The sequence below is a fragment of the Capsicum annuum genome, chromosome 4 (assembly GCF_002878395.1).
Source record: "Capsicum annuum cultivar UCD-10X-F1 chromosome 4, UCD10Xv1.1, whole genome shotgun sequence".
In the NCBI taxonomy this organism is placed as follows: Eukaryota; Viridiplantae; Streptophyta; class Magnoliopsida; order Solanales; family Solanaceae; genus Capsicum; species Capsicum annuum.
This window is the reverse complement of record NC_061114.1, coordinates 129,071,746-129,092,943: the sequence shown is the minus strand read 5'-3', so window position 1 is coordinate 129,092,943 and position 21,198 is coordinate 129,071,746.

The window sequence follows — 21,198 nt, the reverse complement described above, 5'->3', positions numbered from 1 at the left end:
ATCAATAATAGAAATTAAATCTTTAGGCACAAGAATGAAAGGAGAATTCTTGTTCAAACTCCACATACCTTCGATTTTGATTTTGAAGATATAGAAACTTGCTTGGAACTTCTTTGTAACACTTTTAGACCAAGACCTTGCTGCCTTTGACTTGAGGAACTTAGTTCTTGAACAACTTGAAGTAATTTATGGGAGATTTCTTGAATTTCTTGGAGATTATTTGATTTTTGGGTTTGGAAGAAACCCTAGGTTTCTAGAGAATTCTTGAAAGAAATTTGGAGAAAAATGGAGAGAAATGATCTTCTCTTCTCTACATATATATATATGGCCAAAAGGAGCAGAAATTACCAAGATGCCCCTTTGACAAAAAATTGAAATTTGCTGATCGGGGCATGTGACGATCGACCTGACGGTCCGTCAGAGGGACTGACGGTCCACCAAGTCATCCATCACTTGAACACCTAAACTGGAATGTTATGCCTCGACATGACGGTTGACATGACGGTCCGTCAGAAAAGTGATAGTCGACCAAGTCATCCGTCACTTGAGGGCTAGAAATCTGACATTCTGTCTCGGTTTGACGGACACCTTGACGGTTCGTCAACTTTGTGACTGTCCACCACTTTAACCATCACATAAAATCCCAAAAAGGGAGCTACTTACTTGTCTTGATGAAACACTTGACGGTCCACCAAGGACCTGACGGTCCACCAGGTCGACCGTCAAATACGGGTGATCTAATAGCATGCAGTAAAACGGCCATAACTCACTCATCCGATGTTGGATTTCGATGAAATTGGTATCGATGGAAATCTTATTCAATGCTCTACATGAAAAAAGGTGGAAATTAGGGAAATACAACATGTTTTAAACATCAATCACTTTGGAAGTCATACATATCCATTCAAAAGACAGATTTAGGTTTAAGGAATGATCGGGGTATTGCAATATCTCGCCCTTGAAAACATTCGTCCTCGAATGTTGCTAGATAGGGCAAGAACAAGAGAAAATGAGGACACATAGCTGGAACTACTCATATAGAAGGGCTCACTTTACTCTAATACTCTTGAGTACTTTACCGAATGCATGAATCATAGAGGAAATAACCATATAGCTGAATGCATTAAATTAGGAGGAAACTGAATTAAGAGAATAGTACCTTCGGCTTGATTTGAACTCACGGGGAAAATATTTGGGTACTTGACTCGCATATCTACTTCTGCTTCCCACGTAGCACTCTCGACTGATTGATTTTGCCACAGAACTTTAACCAAGGGAACTTCCTTATTTCTTAATCTACGAATTTAATAGTCTAGGATCTCGCTCGGAATTTCATCATAAGAAAAACTATCCTGAACACCACAAATTTTTGACGGATCAACAACAACAGAGTCTTCAATGTACTTCTTGAGCATAGACACGTGAAATACAGGATGGACAGTTGACAACTCTGTAGGCAACTCAATCTCATAAGCTGCTTTCCTAACACGATTCAAAACTTTGTAAGGGCCAACGTATCTAGGACTAAGCTTTCCTTTCTTTCCAAATCTTTTCACCCCTTTCATGGGTGGCATTTTCAAATACACCCAATCACCAACTTCAAATTCAAGAGATCTTCTTCTCATATCTGCATACGACTTCTGATGGCTCTGGGATGTCTTTATCCTCTCCCGAATTAACTTAACTTTCTCCATAGCCTCAAATACAGTATCACGTCCAATCACAGAAGCTTCACCCACTGCGAACCAACCTATGGGCGATCTATATCTTCTCCCATACAAAGCTTCAAATGGAGCCATTCCAATACTAGCATGAAAACTATTATTGTAGGCAAATTCAATCAATAACAAATGTTCACCCCAACTTCCCTTGAAATCAAGAACACAAGCACTCAATATGTCCTCTAAATTCTGAATAGTCCTCTCAGACTGACCGTCTGTCTGTAAATAAAAAGCGGAGCTAAGATGAACTTGGGTGCCAAGACCCTTCTGGAAGGCCCTCCAAAAATGAGAAGTAAACTGAGTACCTCTATCGGAGATGGTAGACAACGGAACTCTATGCAACCTGACTAACTCTCGAATATGCAGCTTAGCATAGTCCTCCGCGGTGAAAGATGTATGCACTGGCAGGAAATATACGAACTTAGTCAACCTATCTATAACAACCCAAATCGAATCATGATGACGGCAATAAGGAGGTAAACCAGTCACAAAACCTATATTCACTTCCTCCTACTTCCAAGTAGGGATACTAAATTCTTGCATCATTCCACAAGGTCTCTGGTGTTCTATCTTCACCTGCTGGCAAGTTGTACACTTCTCTACTAACTTTGCTATACCCTTCTTCATACCATTCCACCAATAAATTTCCCACAAATTACAGTACATCTTTGTAGCACTGGGATAAATAGAATACTGCGCGCCATGCGCCTCAGCCATAATCCTCTACCTCAGATCATCAACATCAGTCACACATAACCTATTCTGAAATCTCAATATAGCATCTCCCCCTTGGGAGAAAACCTCTACCTTTTGTTTTTTAATGGATTCTTTTAGTTCGACCAAACGAGAATCTATATCCTACTTCTCCTTCACTTCAGAAACTACGGAAAATTCGAAACTACTTTGGACCCAAGCAATACCCTCAGCTGAGTCAAGCAATCTAACACCTAACCTAACTAAATGATGCACTTCGCAAGCTAACTCCTTCTTATCTTTCTCGACATGTGCTACACTACCCAAGGATGACCTGCTAAGAGCATATGCCACTACATTGGACTTGCTTGGGTGATATAACACACTTATATCGTAATCCTTTAGCAATTCTAACCATCGCCTCTATCAAAGATTCAATTCTCTCTGAGTAAACACATACTTCAAACTCTTGTGATCCATAAAGATATCAACATGAATGTCGTATAGGTAGTGTCTCCAAATTTTCAAAGCAAAAACCACTACAGCTAACTCGAGGTCATGGGTCATATAATTCTTCTCATGAGGTTTCAACTGTCGGGAGGCATAAGTTATAACCTTACCCTTCTGCATCAACACACAACCCAAACCAACTCTAGAAGCATTACAATATACTAGAAAATCATCGACACCATTAGGCAGTGTCATCACAGGGGCTCAAGTGAGTCGATTATTCAATTCCTAAAACCTCTTCTCGCAAGAATCTGACCACTGGAATTAACCTTCTTTTGGGTTTACCAGTTCAAAGGAGTAGCAATTAAAGAGAAACCTTTGACGAAACGACGGTAGTAGCCAGATAGACCTAGGAAACTCCTAATATTAGATGAGGAAATAGGTCTTGGCCAACTTTTCACAGCTTCTACCTTTTGAGGATCAACTCGAATACCTTCAAAAGAAATAATATGACCCAGAAAAGTAACTGACCGAAGCCAAAATTCACACTTATTAAATTTAGCAAACAACTGCTAATTTTTAAGGGTCTGTAAAATAATTTGAAGATGATTTGCATGGTCGTTCCCACTTTGGGAGTACACAAGAATATCATTTATGAACACAAAAATGAACATATCCAGGTATAGTTTGAACACCCAATTCATGAGGTCCATAAAAACAGCTGGGGCATTAGTTAATCCGAAGAACATAACCAAGAATTCAAAATAACCATAACGAGTATGGAAAGCTATCTTTGAAATGTCACTCTCTGACTTTAAGTTGGTGATAATCGAATCTCAAATCTATTTTTGAGAAATAACTAGCACCTTTCAGCTGATCAAACAAGTCATCAATTCTAGGAAGAGGGCGCTTGTTCTTGACTATGACCTTGTTAAGCTGACGAAAGTCAATGCACATGCGCAATGAACCATCTTTCTTTCGCACAAATAAAATAGGTGCACCCTAGGGAGACACACTGGGCCTTATAAAACCCTTATCAAGAAGATCTTTGAGCTTCTCTTTCAACTCCTTAAGTTCTTTAAGGGCCATATGATATGGAGGAATAGAAATTGGCTGTGTATCAGGGAGAAGATAAATTTTGAATTCTATCTCTCTATCGGGAGGTACCCCTGGGAGATCTTCCATGAAAAAATCAGAAAACTCATTAACAACACTAAGACATTGAATAGTTGGAGTCTCAGACTTAGTATCTTTAATTCAAACCAAATGATAGATACAACCTTTGGAAATCAACTTCCTAGCTTTAAGATAGGATATGAAATGACTTTTAGGATATACAGAATTTTTGGACCACTCAAAGACTGGCCCATTGGGAAACTGAAACTTGACTACCCGAGTATGACAGTCTATAGAAACATAACAAAAGTGTAGCCAATCCATACCCAGAATAATATCAAAATTAACCATGCCTAGCTTAATCAAATCTGCAAACATGACTCTATTAAGAACAGTGATGGGATACTTCTTATATATTAGCTTAGCAATAACAGATTCACCCACTAGTGTAGAGACTAGAAAAGGCTCAAAAATCTTTTTAGCATTGATTTCAAAATTCACAGCCACCAACGGAGTCACATAAGAAAGAATTTACCCAGGGTCTATCAACACATACACATCAAAATAAAATACACGGAGCGTACCAGTAACAATATCTAGTGAATCCTCCTGCTCTTGGCGGGGTGGTATAGCATAAAAGTAATTTTGGATCTGACTACCTACAGTGCTAGATGAGGCACCCTGAAGAGAAGTAGGATGAACTAAAGGGGCTAGAGCACTAATAGTCTGATTCTGGGGACAAACATCGTGACTTCCCTGTCTAGCATATGGGCAATACCTAAATTTTTGGCCCAACTTACCACAACCAAAGCAACCCCTCTGACTGGTTAAACACTCCCCGGGATGGTCTCTACCATACTTCAGTCATGGGGGAGGATGAGGTCTGTTACTTACACTATCCTAGGACCTGGACATGAAAGGCCTAATACCTTACTCCTGCCTGATTCTAAATGCTGGAGTACTGGATGATGAAGGCGCTGGCACAAGGGAACGACTCTGAAACTAAGGGCGAATCCCTCTAGAAAATCTAGTCTGACCAAACCCCCCCTGCTGCTCAGATCTAACTCTCTTATTCCCTCTTACTTTCTCTCTCTCCTTCACATTGTCTACTTCAATCTGCTGAGCATGGATCATTTATCATAAAAGGTCCATGTCTCTATTAAGCATAGCGGATCTACACTCTTTCACAACATAACCAGATACACCAGCCAAGAACTTACTCATACTAGTTCTAGAATTAGCCATCATATCAGGAGCATATTTAGACAACTGTTTAAACTTATGGAAATACCCCTTAACTATCATGGAGCCCTATCTTAAGTTCATGAATTCTTCTAGCTTTACTTCCCTTAGCTCAGGGGGAAAGAACCTGTCTAAGAAGGCATCTTAGAATACCTGCCAAGTCACGGGAGCATCATTCTCCCCTCTAACTTTCCTCCATATCTCCACCCAATCATAAGCAACATATTTTATTCGATAGGCAGCCAATTCAACACTCTCTTGCTCAGTCCCATGCATAATCTGACTTATCTTTCTCACTTCATCTAAATACATTTGTGGGTCCTCACCTACTTTTAACCCATAGAACTCAGGTGGATTCATTAGCATAAAGTCACGAACTCAGGCTACAGTAGAATTATTCCTTTGCAGAGGTGGAACTATGGCCTGGGTGTTGGCCTGAGCATTAGCGAAGACCGCCTGGGCTAGTGCTTAGAAAGCTGCCCTGAAATTTTGCATGGGACACCATCTCACCTAAAGGATCAATGGGATAAAATCATTCATTATTTCTTTGAGCTCTACGAGGAGGCATTTTCTGTCATAAAAAAGCACGAATTAATAGCAGAGAGAAAAAGTCATAGGCACGATAGACTCTTGAAAGAAAAAAACAACTTTACCTAATACGTCCCACAGCCTCTTGCTCATAGATGTGGTGCGCTACACACTGATGATCAAGACTCTACGCAACACGGCTTGTCAGACTCCCTAGGACTCTTCAAACCTTAGGCTCTGATACCAAGCTTGTAACACCCCAAGAACCTATACCGAGATGTCACACGGTGCTTAAGGCCACACACAGCCTTAAGCTAACCCTTTGAGCCTGTATCTACTCCTATAATTCACCATGAGAATAATTTAGTGGTAATTAGGAAGAATAATCATGCCATGAACATACTAAGATACAATGTAATACTATCCCATACAATCAAAATACTATTGTTCTGTGCATATTAGTACTCTAGTCTGACAAAGCCGCTACTACATAAGACTGAAGAGCCATTGGGACAGATCCCTAAATGACTCATACTGAACGAAAAAATAAACAATCATCAATTAGCAAGACAAAAATCATGAACATAGGTCCTCGAACAATGAACGCTCACCAACTACAGGAATGTTGATAAAGGTACTCTTAGATCACTGTTGCAGCTGAGACTGAGCACCTGAACCTATATCGCGAGGAAATATAGAATACAATAGAGTATGGGAGTCAGTACTTGGGAATTTACTAAGTATGTAGGGGTGGATGCAATATTTTAAATAATATCATAAGTGTATAGGAAAATCATGCATACTGACAGTAATAACTCTCTTTGCTTGAATTATCTGAAACATTATTTTCCATAAATCATCAGTAATAACACATGCTTCATAAATCTCATAAATCATTCAACTCAACTGAAAAGATTTGACTCATGACTTATAGTGACTCGGTAACTCAAGGTATTCGAATCATTATGGATTTGGGAGTTTCTTATAACCGACATAACTACTCCATGTAAGCCGTATGGAGTCCAATGTTTTACCCTCCTAAGGAGAGAACCCCACATTGGCAGGGGTGTCTTACTCTTTCCAGGAAGTATAACCTTAAACTCATACTCGGCCTTTGGCCCACAATTATCAATATAAATCCTATGGTGGCACGTAGTTCTGGGGAAATACCAAATTTCCCACTCGGTGCTAAATACTCCTCCCAGACTCAGCTCAGAATGCGTTAGGAAATCCACCTCAATCAATATCAACTCATGGGTCTATCATGATGACCAAAAAAACTATATATCTCATCGGTACTGTGGATTCCTAACTCTACTCAAATTCAAACAATGTTTCTCAACATCAAGTAAAATTACTTATCAAATCATTTCAAATGCCAAAGCTTTAAGGAAACATCATCAAGATCATTCTTGACTTTCAATTCAAATATCGATATATATATATATATATATATATATTCAATAGTCCAATCTCTCATAGAAAAACACAAATCTTGACACTTATCACAAATTTCTTAAAAATCATCAATACATAATGACAATATACAACACATGGAATAAATTCTCAATTTAAGAAACATGATGGTGAAATAATCATAAATATCAAACTTATTCAACTTAAATCTCATAAATTATAAATAAATCAATTTGGGTGTAAACTAACTTGCAAAATCATGCAAATCAATAATAGAAAGTAAATCTTTAGGCACAAGAATGAAAGGAGAATTCTTGTTCAAACCCCACATAACTTAGATTTTGATTTTGAAGATATAGAAACTTGCTTGAAACTTCTTTCTCACACTCTTAGACAAAGACCTTGCTACCTTTAACTTGAGGAACTTAGTTCTTGAACAACTTGAATAAATTTATGGGAGATTTCTTGAATTTCTTGGAGATGATTTGATTTTTGGGTTTGGAAGAAACCCTAGGTTTTGAGAGAATTCTTGAAAGAAATTTGGAGAGAAATAGAGAGAAATGATCTTATCTTCTCTCTCTCTCTCTCTCTCTCTCTCTCTCTATATATATATATATATATATATATATATATATATATATAAGGCCACAAGGAGTGGAAATAACCAAGATGCCCCTTTGAAAAAAAATGAAATTTGCTGATTGGGGCCTGTGATGGTCCGTCAGAGGGACTGACGGTCCACCAAGACGTCCATCAATTGAACACCAAAAATGAAACGTTCTACCTCGACATGACGGTTGACCTGAAGGTCCATCAGAAAAGTGACGGTCCACCAATTCATCCGTCACTTGAGGGCCAGAAATGAGATATTCTGTCTCGGTCTAACGGACACCTTGACGGTCCATCAACTTTGTGACGGTCCACCACTTTGACTGTCACATGACATCCCAAAAAGAGAGATACTGCCTTGGCTTGACGGGATACTTGACGGTCCACCAAGGACCTGACGGTCCACTAGGTCGACTGTCAAACCTGGGCGATCCTATAGCATTCAGTAAAATGGCCATGACTCACTCATTCGATGTCGGATTTCGATGAAATTGCTATCGATGGAAAGATTATTAAATTCTCTACGTGAAGAAAAGTGGAAATTAGATAAATACAATATTGTTTAACCATAAATCACTTTGGAAGTTATATATATCCATTTAAAAGACTGATTTAGGCTTAAGGAATGATTGGGGTATTGTATTGATCCTCTTGGCAACTCTGTTAACCATATAGCAGTTTCTCCAGACAGAAAAAAGGTAAACAACCATATTCTTATAGTATCTTGGCTCACCCTAGGTAGGTTGTAGGAATTGCATATCACTATAAAGTTCACTGGATGAAAGTTTGCATCAGCTTTAGGAAGGTCTGTGAACACTCTTTTGAAGTTAAGTAATTATTTCATAACACTTGTTATACCTAACTTGGATCCTAGTGGTAATGGGTGGAAAAATAACATTTGTTTCACCTGCATCCTCTAAATCCACATCATTATCTATATCATCAAATGGAGGAACATAATGATAAGGATGTTAATTACCCAATTCATTCTTTTCCTTGCTTATTACTAAATAATAGCCAAATGGTCTTCTTTATATTGTTAAGAATATGCAATAAGATCTGCATGACAGGTAATTTTTTTTCCTTTGATGTTTTTTGTAAGCATACATGTTATGTTTTTGTCCATAGTCTCCTAAACTCCAATATATGAACTCCATTATGTTGTTTGTCATAAATAAATTTCAATTATTTCTCTGTGTCCTCTCAAGGTCAAGATCAAGTGGATGGGGCATTTTCTTGACTCCTAGTGTTGGATATGCACCTCTCTGCGGTCCAAAAATAATAGAAAAAGTTAAAATTAGGAAACAAAAATTGACAGTAAAACAAACCCAATCAATCTAATCCCAAATTGCATTCCTTAATAGCAGAGCCAAAATTTGATGTCTCCCAAATTACATCTTACTATGATGTACAAAGTGGTCATTTAATCAAATGTAAAACCCAACAAAGATTGTAGTCGATCCCACAGAGAGTAGGTTAGAAGCTTTGTTGATGTGGTTATCTAAGGTATTAGTAAAGTAATTTTGTAAATTTTGTCGGGGGGGGGGGGGGTGATATGAATTGGATTTTGAAAAAGTAACAATTGCTAATTTCCTTAAGTTTGTTATCAATAGGGGAGTGGCACTAGGACAATGTTTCCCATAACTACATAACTTCATAGGTTCTTTAAACTAGTGATCTCATTTGGTGTTTGACATACAGAATAAAAAAATTAAGTTTATCTAACTGATCTTTTAGTTCCTATTTGATGACTATCCTTAATCAAACTTCCATATTTCATAAGTTTTACAACCCAACCCTTATCCTAGATCCTAGTTTAGCTTTTCCACATTCACTATTAAAGCTATTAAGTACAGGTTAATAGCTCCAAACTCTGTTTTTTGTTTTATTTTCCCATCCTCCCCCCTTCTTCTAAAGCAAGTAAAGATAATTTGTGCTCTTAGTTGGCCAATATTTAAAAGAAATCAAAGCAAAGAGAACACCAATAAATGCATAAACACCCGTTGAGAATCACCTTGTATTTTGACCATACTATGTTAATCTATCTTGGTTACTTTAACCCTATTTGTGGGGCTTTAGCTACTCATAGTTATAAGAATGCAATAATAATTCTTGGAAGAATTCGCAATACTGTACAAAATTTGATTCTCCATCTTGTTCTATGGCCTATGGAAGGTTCTGAAATGCCTTACTTGGCCATTTTTAAGTCTTTTTCCCTGACTTTTTCTCTGGAGCTATTTTTCCTATAGAACTAAAAAAACACATCATATCCACAAATACATACCTAAGACATTACATTATTTCCTTATTTTAAGCATCAAAAGTGCTATAAAATTGTGGCACGTCAACGACTTATTTTATTATAGCCAATCTGAGCCTACTTTTACTTTTGCAACCAGGGTACCACATTTTGTAAGAATGTCCCTTGGTGGTACAATTATTTATCCCTTTATTTTTAGTTTCTTTTAAAGTGTTATCAGCACCATTATTAATAGTAGGGGTTTGGTTGGATTATTTCTCCTTATGTGTTACTTTTAGGAATATAAGGGTGTAGTTAGGTTATAAGAAGGCATTTATTTATGTATTTGAGTTACCACATTTTCTTAGCATAGCCTATAATTCCATTTTTTACACTCATTTATTGTCTTTATTATATGTACTCACACTTTATTTATGCTTTCACTATAATTAAGCTCAATTAGCCTATGATGCAAACAAAGTTCCTCATGTTTTGGTTCTCATGCTACACTTTTCTATCTTTTTCTGATACAAACTTTATAGGAGTCACCACTTTTGGTGCCAACCATTGTTGTTATCGTCAGACTATGCGTTGATTGGTGATTTAGGTGAGCTTTCAGAGTCCAGAGTTGATCCTTTTCCTTGTGCTATTGTGATAGTCTTGTTTTGTATGTCCTGAGACTACTTTGTAAATTTTGGCACTGTGTAGTACTCTTTTTGGTATATTGGTTCTAGTATAGACCTTTCCAGGTCTTGGGGGAGTTTATTTTGGTGTATTTTTTCCTCTCCTCTCTTATTAGTATACTTATAAATATATATCTCTTGCTTGTTGCTTATTTTTACTTTTTTTGTTCTTATTCATCTCTTTTCCACCTACTACCCTATTACTTATTATTCTGGTCTATCGTTTGGCTTACCAATTGGTGGGTTAAATAAGTGCCATCATTATTTGGGAAATTGTGTCATGGTACATTCATCAATAACGTTGTTACCAGAGTAAATATCTATTAGAGTCTCGAAGATTAGTATGATGACATTTTTATCCTTTATTTTGAAGGCTAAAGAACATTCCAAGGAAAAACTCATCTTTTTATTTTAATTTTTATATATTTTGTCTAAATTTTGTTAGAGGTGTTTTTGTTTCACTTTTTTATAGATAGTAAGGATGCAAACCATGATAGTCTAGGATAGGGCCCTAAATCCTACAACTAAGGCATCCATTACAAGAAGACGTTAACCCTATGGTTGAGTTAAGATTAGACCTATAACCTAAGATCAAGCCAAATTAGAGATCCTTTACCAGAACCAATTGTTGATTACGATCTAGATATTATACCAAAGAATTTGTCCCTATAGTACCCAGTGGATAGAGGTTACCCGAGGCTCCACCTAGATTTATTTATTTATTAATACTTTATTATGCCATATTATATTAATTGGGTATGGTTGGTGGCTAGCCAATGGATTAAGCCTAGGCATTTGCTTAGCAGGCAGCTTAGTATGGATTGCATATTGAGTACAACCTATAGCCACGAATCACAATGTAGTGATTTAATCAGCACCAGTGTTTCCATTAACAACAGTATCCCAAATAACTATGAATTGTAAGGAGAAAAAGTTGTTGGGACAATTTCTTAGATTAGCTATACTGAGGTTTGTAGGGGACCTAGGGTATGGATGCATTTGAGTTTTATACCAATTATGAGGAGAAACTGCATAACTTAGGTTTGGTTGAGTTATAAGATATGGATTATACCACTTTATTTTGATAGAGAGGTGAGACGTTAGTTGAGGGTTTACCTTGATTCTAGGATAGCTAAATCATTTTAATATGACTTGGAGTCAATTCTTTAAGGCTTTTATGTAAAAAAGAATATATGCATCACAACATGCATGAGAATCTAAGGGATGAGTTCACATAGTTACAATAAGGTTCTATAATAGTGGTTGAGTGTGAGGCAAGATTTTATGATTTAGCTAGATATGCCACCATTCCTTTACTTACTGAGTATGAGGGAATAAGGTACTTTATTAGAGGGTTAAAACATATACTATATATGGATGCTCAAAGTCTGGTAGCTGTGAGTAGATTATTTATTGATATCGCAGACTATGCTTACACTATAGAGGATTTATATTTTAAGGTTAGTTGGGGAGCAATAAGAGACCTTGTTAATAGGGTAGTTAAAGAGAGAGACATAACAACAAATAGTTTAAGGGCAAAGGTTGTTAGTACTAATATCAACACCAATAACCATACAAGCATTAGGGTCAGAATAGTAGGCCCGTTGATGTAGCATTATAGATTTCTATGGGGTCATCTTAGTTATATTGATTTCAGTGATCAGGGCAGTGTTCACTATTCAAGGGTCTTTATACATAGTCCTTGGGCTGAGGTTTCCATTTTGGGTCAATCAAACTTTCTCACATAGTTAGAGTGCTCAGGGCATGCTAGATTATAGTTTTGTAGGTCATTTCACTAGATATTATCCCTAATATGGGATGATTGGATATTATAGGTGGAGTATTTCACTGATCGAGCATGTGCTACCATAGGAAATAGTGGTCCCTAGGGTTCTAATAAAGGTCCTTAGGTAGGTAGGGTAGGTCTTTGGGTAGGCACCCAGTCTAAAGGCTTGTAGGATTATTTATATGTTATTAATAGTATGTTGGAGGCTGAGGCTTCAAATACTGTTAGTACAAGTATATCATAATGTTCCATCAGTGAACATCTATGTTATGTTATTTAATCTCTACTTATTTCTATGTATTTACTTACTATGCATCTTGGTTGGGGTTGTCTTATGTGCCATTATTTGTGCCTATGTGTATAGAAATTATCATTGGTAATTTTATAGTAGTAAATCGTGTGTATAGATTGTGTATTATGACTATTCTATAGTATGAAACTTGGGCTAATTTTATGGTGTTTGACATGGTTGATTTTGTTGTGATTCTATCATGGACTAGTTGTCCCCCTCTCATACAGTGTTGGTATATTTTGCTAAGACCGTTACCTTAGACATGCTAAAATTCCTAAATTGTATGGTAGGGTGCTTACCTCAATGAGTCGTCAGGGATTATTACTTATATTTGGGCTAGGAGACTTCTATTGAGAGGGTATATGGATTATCTTGCATATGTTCATGATGTTCGTATTGAGAGTCCTTTGTTTGACTTTGTTCCTGTAGTTTGTGAGTTCCATAATATTTTTTCTATCGACCTACATAACCCTTCTTTCGAGCATTATATTGACTTTGCTATTAATATTGAGATGGTTACTCACTCTATTTCTAATGTACATATAGATCCTACTGAGATAAAATAGCTAAATATTAAGCTTCAAGATCTTTTGAGTAAGGGTTTTTTTAGACTGAGTGTCTCACCTTATGGTGCTCCTATTTTGTTTGTCAAGAAGGAGGATGGCTCTATGAAACTTTTTATCGGTTATAGCAAATGAAATAAGGTGATAGTGATGATTAAGTATCCTATGCCTCAGATAAATGATCTAGTTGATCAGTTACAAGGTTCAACCATGTTTCCTAATATTGACTTGATATTTGACGACCATCAGTTAATGATTTGGGTAGAGTATGATGAATGGTGAACTTACCACATAATTACACTAAATATTCCTACACATTACCATGATTTAAATGTATAAGTGAGAGATGGTTGTAATTAAATGCACTAATTTCCACATTTTGGAGGCATACAGATCATGAGATAGAAAGATATGGACTTGATCTAAAGGGGATCAAAAGAGAGAAAAGAAGTGCAACTAGAAGACCTTGAGCAGAAATAGGCTTTAGTTATCACGATTGGATAGCTATCGTGGTCACTCAATCAGGTTAAAAGGTTGTGATCATAGTATCCCTACTGCGGTCGCGGTAGCTACGATTGCAGTTAAGTGGGAATTTTTCCCAAAGGTAGTTTTGTTATTTAACCCAACTAAATTCAACTCCTAATATAGGCTTAAATCCTTTCTCTTTTAGGTATCGTACATTGTTGAGACATTTTTTGAATTTGAAGAAAAAGCCCTATATTGGAAAAGATTTGTAATTAGATTTTGAAACTTGGATTTTTGAGAAGAATGGATGCTTTGAACAATCCTTATGGTATATGTTTCTTTCTTTTCTTTATAAGTAGATAAATCTTTTAGTCTTGGGATTATATTGCACTAAGGTGCAACGGTGTTTGGGTAATGATGTGTTTGTATTATACATAGTTGTTGATTATGTCTTCCACTATTTTTTGGTTTAAATAGTTGGGATTTATGGATTAAAACCCCTAATACCCAAAATGGGTTTGTTGGATGAAAACCCCTAACTCTTGAAAGCTCTCATCACCCTTGAAAGAGTGATACAGGTGAACCTTTGGGAACCTATAGCTTCCTTGAAAGAGACTATAGGGGGCTAAAGCAATCATGGACAATTATGTATATAGCTTACTTTCTTTTGCCATCATAGAGATAAGGGTAGATAGAGAGGAAGTTATGTCATGGGTATCTTCCTCAAAATAGGGATGCTAGGTTATGGGAGGCTTTTATTGACAAACTTGTTACGTGCTTGAAAGAGTCAAGGAGTGACATCTGTGAGGCCTTGTTGAAAAACTAGCTCCAAGGACTCTTAACCTAGCCTACCATGTCATCAACAATTAGGACTTATACCAAACCATTATGATCCTATGCACACATTGCCCATTGGTAGACATAATTCCAAGATCTTTCCAAATGTGAATTCTGTGGCAAAAAGTATTATTATAGTGTGTTGCTTGGCTTAATATTGATAAGATTCTATTCAAAACCAAACTACCCCTCCTTCCATCCCCCCACCCTCCCACACACACTTTACATTATGTGTTTTACATTGTGTACACTTCTAGTAACTTTTTAGTAATCTCAACAGTCATAGGACTCAAAACCTAAATACTGCTCCTCGTGGATTTGACCTCAATGAACATTAAGCTATTGACAACGACCGACCTCTACCATTTTATATGGTATAGGTGAGGGTTATCAAAATGGCGTCGTTGCCTGGGAGTGAATCTAGATTTCACTTGTGTGGTGTTGATTTTTACTTTGAATATACCCATAGTGGTTTTTTGTTTATATTGGTTGTTATTTTTGTTTTTTTATATACGTAATCTTAGTGTACATGGAACAGTGAGTGACAATGATAGTCACGCCATTTCTTTTGACGACCTTTTTGATGTTGAGGGGAAACTCAATGATGCTGGTCGTTCAAGTTCCATCTATATCCCACCAACTCATGGGAACGGTGTCTTTCATGTCATAAGCATCATATTTCACATGTTGCAAATGGAGGGACTTTGTGGAGAGAAACTTATGAGGACCCCAACCTTCATTTGAAGAATTTTCTAGAGGTGTATTCATCATTTGATATTTCATACATAACCCAAGAGTCGATTCATCTATACCTTTTCCCATTCTCTCTAATGAGAGAGGAGCTATTAGGTCCCATACTCTTCCGGCTGGTTCAAAACTTCTTGGGATGAACTCACCGTGGCCTTCATTAACCGGTATTTTCCACCATCTAAAATTCTCCAATTTATAAATGAGACCCTAAACTTTAGGAAATTGAATAGAGAGGTTTTGTATCAAGTGTGGGAAAGATTCAATAGAAAACTAACGTAATGTTTAAATCATAAGGTCCTAGAGATGATGCTTCTCCTAATATTCTATCGAGCCCTTGTTCCACTCAATAAAACCATGGTGGACTATGCGGCAGGGGGATCCCATGTGAAGTTACATTATTATTCAGCAATGAATTTTCTTTAGGAGGTTACCAAGCAAAACCGAGGGTGGCATACCTGAGATGTCGAGGTTTCAAAGAGTTCTCCCACTATATCCTTGGCCGACAAGGAATAAAGGAAAAAAGATGATAAAAGAGAGGAAAATATGGAAAATATGATGAATAAATCAGATCTTTTGACAAAACATGTGATGGTACACCTGCAAAGGTGGTAAATGTCATGGCATCGAAAGCCTGTGAGGATGATGAAGAGGCTAAAATTCTCGTTGAGGAGATTAAGTATTTGGAAAACTATTCGGGGGTTCCGGCCCTGCCTATTAAAAAGGTAAGGTGGAAATCAAGGTTGGAAGGATCATGATCATGATAGGAATTGGGGAGATAGAGAACGTGACTTTGAGCACTATGTGCCACCCCATGATCGGGCAAAGAATAAAGACCCAAGCTCCATCGACCCTAACAAATTCAAAATTAAAGATGTCTTGGTGAGAATCTTGATGAGGGTGGAAGGCACGAACAAGAGGGGTTCTTGAGATAAAAGGAGATTTTTTGCGACTGAATCAAACAGTGGTGTCCCACTCTGCCTCAATTAAATAATTGGAGACCCAAATCGGGCAAATTTCTACCGAAATAAAAGTTAGGTGAAATGGTGGTCTTACTAGTGACACTATTGTAAATCCAATGAATGAAGCTCAAGTTTTAGAAATAGTCACTAGGAGTAGGAAGATCCAAAACATTTGAGTGAAAATATGCCTAAGGTTAAGTTAAAAGAAGTTCCACCACAATCTCAAGAAGAAGGAGAACATGAAAAGGAACTAATGGAAGATGATGAAGAGGTGGTGGAAATGAGAAACCACAAAGTGATGTGTTGCCTACAATATAAGTTCCTCCCTCATTTCCTTAAAGACTTAAAAGAAAAAAGAAGGGTAATAAACTCAACAAATGTATGTCCAAGATTAGCAACCACTTTATCAATATCCTATTGCTTGAAGCGATCAAAGAGATCCTAGGATATGATAAGCTTATGAAGAAGTTGGTGTCAAAGAAGAAGATCATCGAAGATGACACGATTGAATTCACCCATTATTCTAGTTCTATCATCAGTAAAAAACTACAAAAAAAAGAAAGACCTCGAATCTTTTACCATCCCTTGTACCATCAGAATACATATGTTTGCGAAAGCTCTACGTGACCTCGGTGCTAGTATAAACCTCAAACCTTTTGTCATTTATAAAAATCTTGAATTGGACACCCCAACTCTAACAGCTATGAGACTTTTAATGGTGGATCGGTCTATCAAGGGTCCAATCGGGATTTTGGCTTGATATTCTTGTCAAAGTGGACAAATTTATACTTTTGGCAGACTTCATAATTTTATATTGTGAAATAGACCAAAAGGTTACCATCATTCTTGGTCAGCAATTCTTTAGTTAGAGTTGGGTAAGATGAGGTTTAGGGTTCATGAAGATGAGGTCTCTTTTCGTGTATGCAAACAAGGAAAGAACCAAAGGAACTTTAAGTGATATAGATGATTGATGTTGAAATCAAAGAAATGAATGAGCGGGCCCTTAAGGACCCAGCTTTAGTAAGAAGGAAGACGTCGTGCCATGACATAAACTAAGGTGCTATGTGGGAGGCAACCCATAAATGCCATAAAAGTGGCGCATATCGTTTATTTTTATTTTTATAGTGTAGATATTAGTTTTGTTAATTGAATAACCCATGCATTATGGCACTTTAGAGTGAGTCGGATAAGTTTGAGAGGGGAAAGTGTGAAATTTTTATATGCTGAACTGAACAGGGGAAAATCTATCGAAATGTTAAATAAGCTGAATAGGGTAAAATAAAGGAGTATAAATGCCCCAGTTACTGAGATCATGTCACATTCCCACGATCATGCTCATCCACGTGTTCACCATCGTGGAACACTTACCGCTATCATGGTCACATCAGTCATATAACCATCCAAACTCCATTTTCCCCTAACACTCCCTTTCCAACCTTTTTCTCTAATTGGACACAGTTCTGGCCAAATTGTGAACATTTCAACAAAATCCTTGCATCACTTATCCATTAGGTGCCTCGAATCTATGCCTTGATTGTGGAAAATTGGCCATAGTATGCATGTTATTGGGAAGGCCTAAAATTATGTTTTTCATGCTTAAATGCTTCATAAGTTATATTTGTGTGGTGTTTAGCTGCTAGAATCTAGTATGTAGATGAGTGGGGAAGTCTTGAGTACGCAAATTTTTGGTGAAATTGAGAAAAATAAAGAGTGCACACCAAGTGATTGATAGGTTGCCCGAAGGAGTATTCACTAGTGGTTTTTGCTTACTAGGGGCATAATAGAGTACCTAGTAGCATTGTTGAACTCTTTTTGTGTAAATAATTGTTATATAACATGCTTTGGGATTCAAATTTGAAGTTTTGAACAGTGAAAAATCAGGTCGAAACTATTCTCAAATACCATGATCGTGGTCAACGGGACTGTAATCACGGCAATACGATTGAGGTTCTATGGCCCACGATAATGATAATCGAGGTTGATTTTTTACCAATGCCAAAAATTTTGCACTTCTATTTTTTTCCAAACACCATCAAGTAACTAACCAATGAGTTTAGTGGACAACATAGCATATTTTGTGCAAGAATATATCAATGATTGATGTTGTTGTGTTTTCTGTTGTTTTAGGATAATCTCTTGGAGAAATACGACCACATCCAATTCAAGGCACCCGAGTGACATACTATCTACCATGGTGATTTTCCAAGGACAAATTTTCTCTTAAAGAGAGGAATATGCTTGGAGAATATGCCGAAAAAGCTTCCAGTATTTCATGACAAGCTTGTGGCCATAGGGTGGCGGTGTTTTGTCTCAGATCATTGCAAGGAAAATGAACAATTGGTCGTGAATTCTACGCAAACCTTATCATAGTGTCTTTCTTGGATCCACCCAACACGACTATCAAGATTTGGGGAAAAGAGATGGACTTCGGGGTAGAGCAAATCAAGGATATTTATAGGCTTCAAAACGTAAACATGGGTGAGCTTGACGGAAAAGGGTGTGAGCCGGGAAATTAGTTGGCAAAAAAACTTTACCCAGGAAAGGAAGTCTCATGGATGGCAAATAAGAGTAAAATCCACATGAATGAATTCACTGTCGAGGCTGAAATTTGGTTGAACATCATCTGTTGTCAAGTCTCCCCTTGTACCCATATGACAATAGTCCCAAATTTGTGGGCTCAAATGGTTGCTTGCATTCTAGATGGCATTCCTTTGAATATTGGTCAGCTCGTGGTTTCTGACATAAAATTCTTCAAGAACCAAGATAGGATCTATCACTTTATCCCTCTTTGAGTACTGAAATTTGTAGAAGAACTAGGGTTGAGGAATTCTCTGGAGATACTTGGGTGCGCCCTGGCACTTCCATCTATCCTTTGAAAATTTGAGGAGAGGGATCACCTGGCAAAAACAAGAAGAGGAAGATCGATTTTGGAAGTTGACATACGAGGAGCCTGAGTCTTCTAGGCCATCCACCATGGGCCTCTTCAGGATATTGGAATTGATATTGCTGCCATCTGGGAGCTCGTGTTAGGTTTGTCCCAGGAGCCAAAAGAGCCCTCCACCACACTCTATTCATATGTATCCCGATCTGATTATGAGGACTATTAGGAGGACTAAAAAAAAAAGAGAGATACCGTTGCTTGGATTCAGAGAGCCTACTCATACTTGGTGGAGTCACATTGTGATCTCCGGGTTGCACATGAAAAGATGTTAAAAATAGAGAAGAAGAGAAACGATTTCTTTAGAAAGATATGGAAGGGCATAAAGGGCATTTAGAAGGTCCTAAATCCCCATATAACAGACTCCCTTCCTCTTTAGTAAAGAGTGATGATGAGGCTCTAGCTTAGTGGTCCATTCATGACGAGCTCGATGACAATACAGAGACTAAGAGTGACAACAACTCTTGATACAGTTTCAGGGAGCACCCTTATTTGTCTTTATACGTTATTTTTTATATATTGAGGACACTATTATCTTTTTAGTTGGGGGTACTTAACTCCTCATTCATTCGATTTAGGCCTGTATTATTGATATTTCTAGATGTTTTTCTATTTTTTGGATGATTTTTATTTTTATTAGTGTAGTAATATTTGGGCACTCTGAGGGTGCCTATATTTGCATGGATTAGTTATTTTCTTCTTTGATTTCTCATTTATCTTTATTTTACTTATGGCAATATCATATGAGCTTTTCCCTATGATAGATTAAGTGATGACTTTCTAGAGGGAAAAGAGTCATGATTGGATTTTGAGCCATTGATGTAAGCAGTACCCATTGAGCCTTCCCCTTATGATAAAGTGGAAAAAGAGATGTATAAGTAGACTCCACTTTAGACGAATGGGCTCCACATTAGCAACCTCAGTTGGCAAGCCTGGTCGCTTAATTAGCCTCTGCTAAAGCGAACCAAGTACCGCTTAACTAGATACACCGACTAGGACTTGGAAAATTCCAAGAATCCACCGACCCCTCGAGATTCATCTAAAATACATTGAATGCAAACAAATAATGATATCCTAGCAAATTCAACATTTTAGACTCTATTATAAAGTAAAAATTTCAATTTGGGGTCGTGTCGATGAAATGTAGGCCCTACACCCATGGGTTGTTTTTATCAATTTTTGGACAATAGTGTGAAATGAGTTCTAAGGGCCTCGGATGCAAAAAAAGTCCCCCTAGACAAAAATTAATGTTTTGGAGATGATGGAACTATTAGAATTGGCATATGAGGTCTTTTACCTGAAGTTTACGCCTGATAGCCAATTCTTACTAGTAAAGACTTCAAAATAGGTAATTGGCTCTAAAAGAAAAAAAAAATTTCTAGGTAACTGAAATATCAGCTTAAAGAGTCATAAATGACTTGGGGAAGCTATGGGAAAGCTCAAAAGAGTGAAAATGAGGGAAATACAAAAAATTGCCTAGAGGGTCATTACATTTTACCTTGTGATGATCTTGAAGACACCATGTTACATAGTGATAATGTATTTGTAGAGAGTGTTCGTATAATAGTTGATCCTCTTAAAGATTAAATTGATTCGTTTTATTAATATAGACCCAATTACACCTATCAAAAAGTATAAAGTGGCCACTGAATCAAATATAGAACCTAATAAGGTTGGAGTCAATCCCACGAGGAATAAGACAAAATTTTGTCAAGAGTTTGTCACATAATAGGAAATAAAATAAATAAAAGAGGGGTTTTCTGAAAGTAAATTATAATAGTCATAGTTTTTGGTTGATTGGATTATGATCAATATGATACGACCACTAGGATTGTGATCCTCATGAATTGATAATTCCACAGGCTGTTCATGCTAGTGGACTATCCCGATGCCTTGAATGAAAATATAACA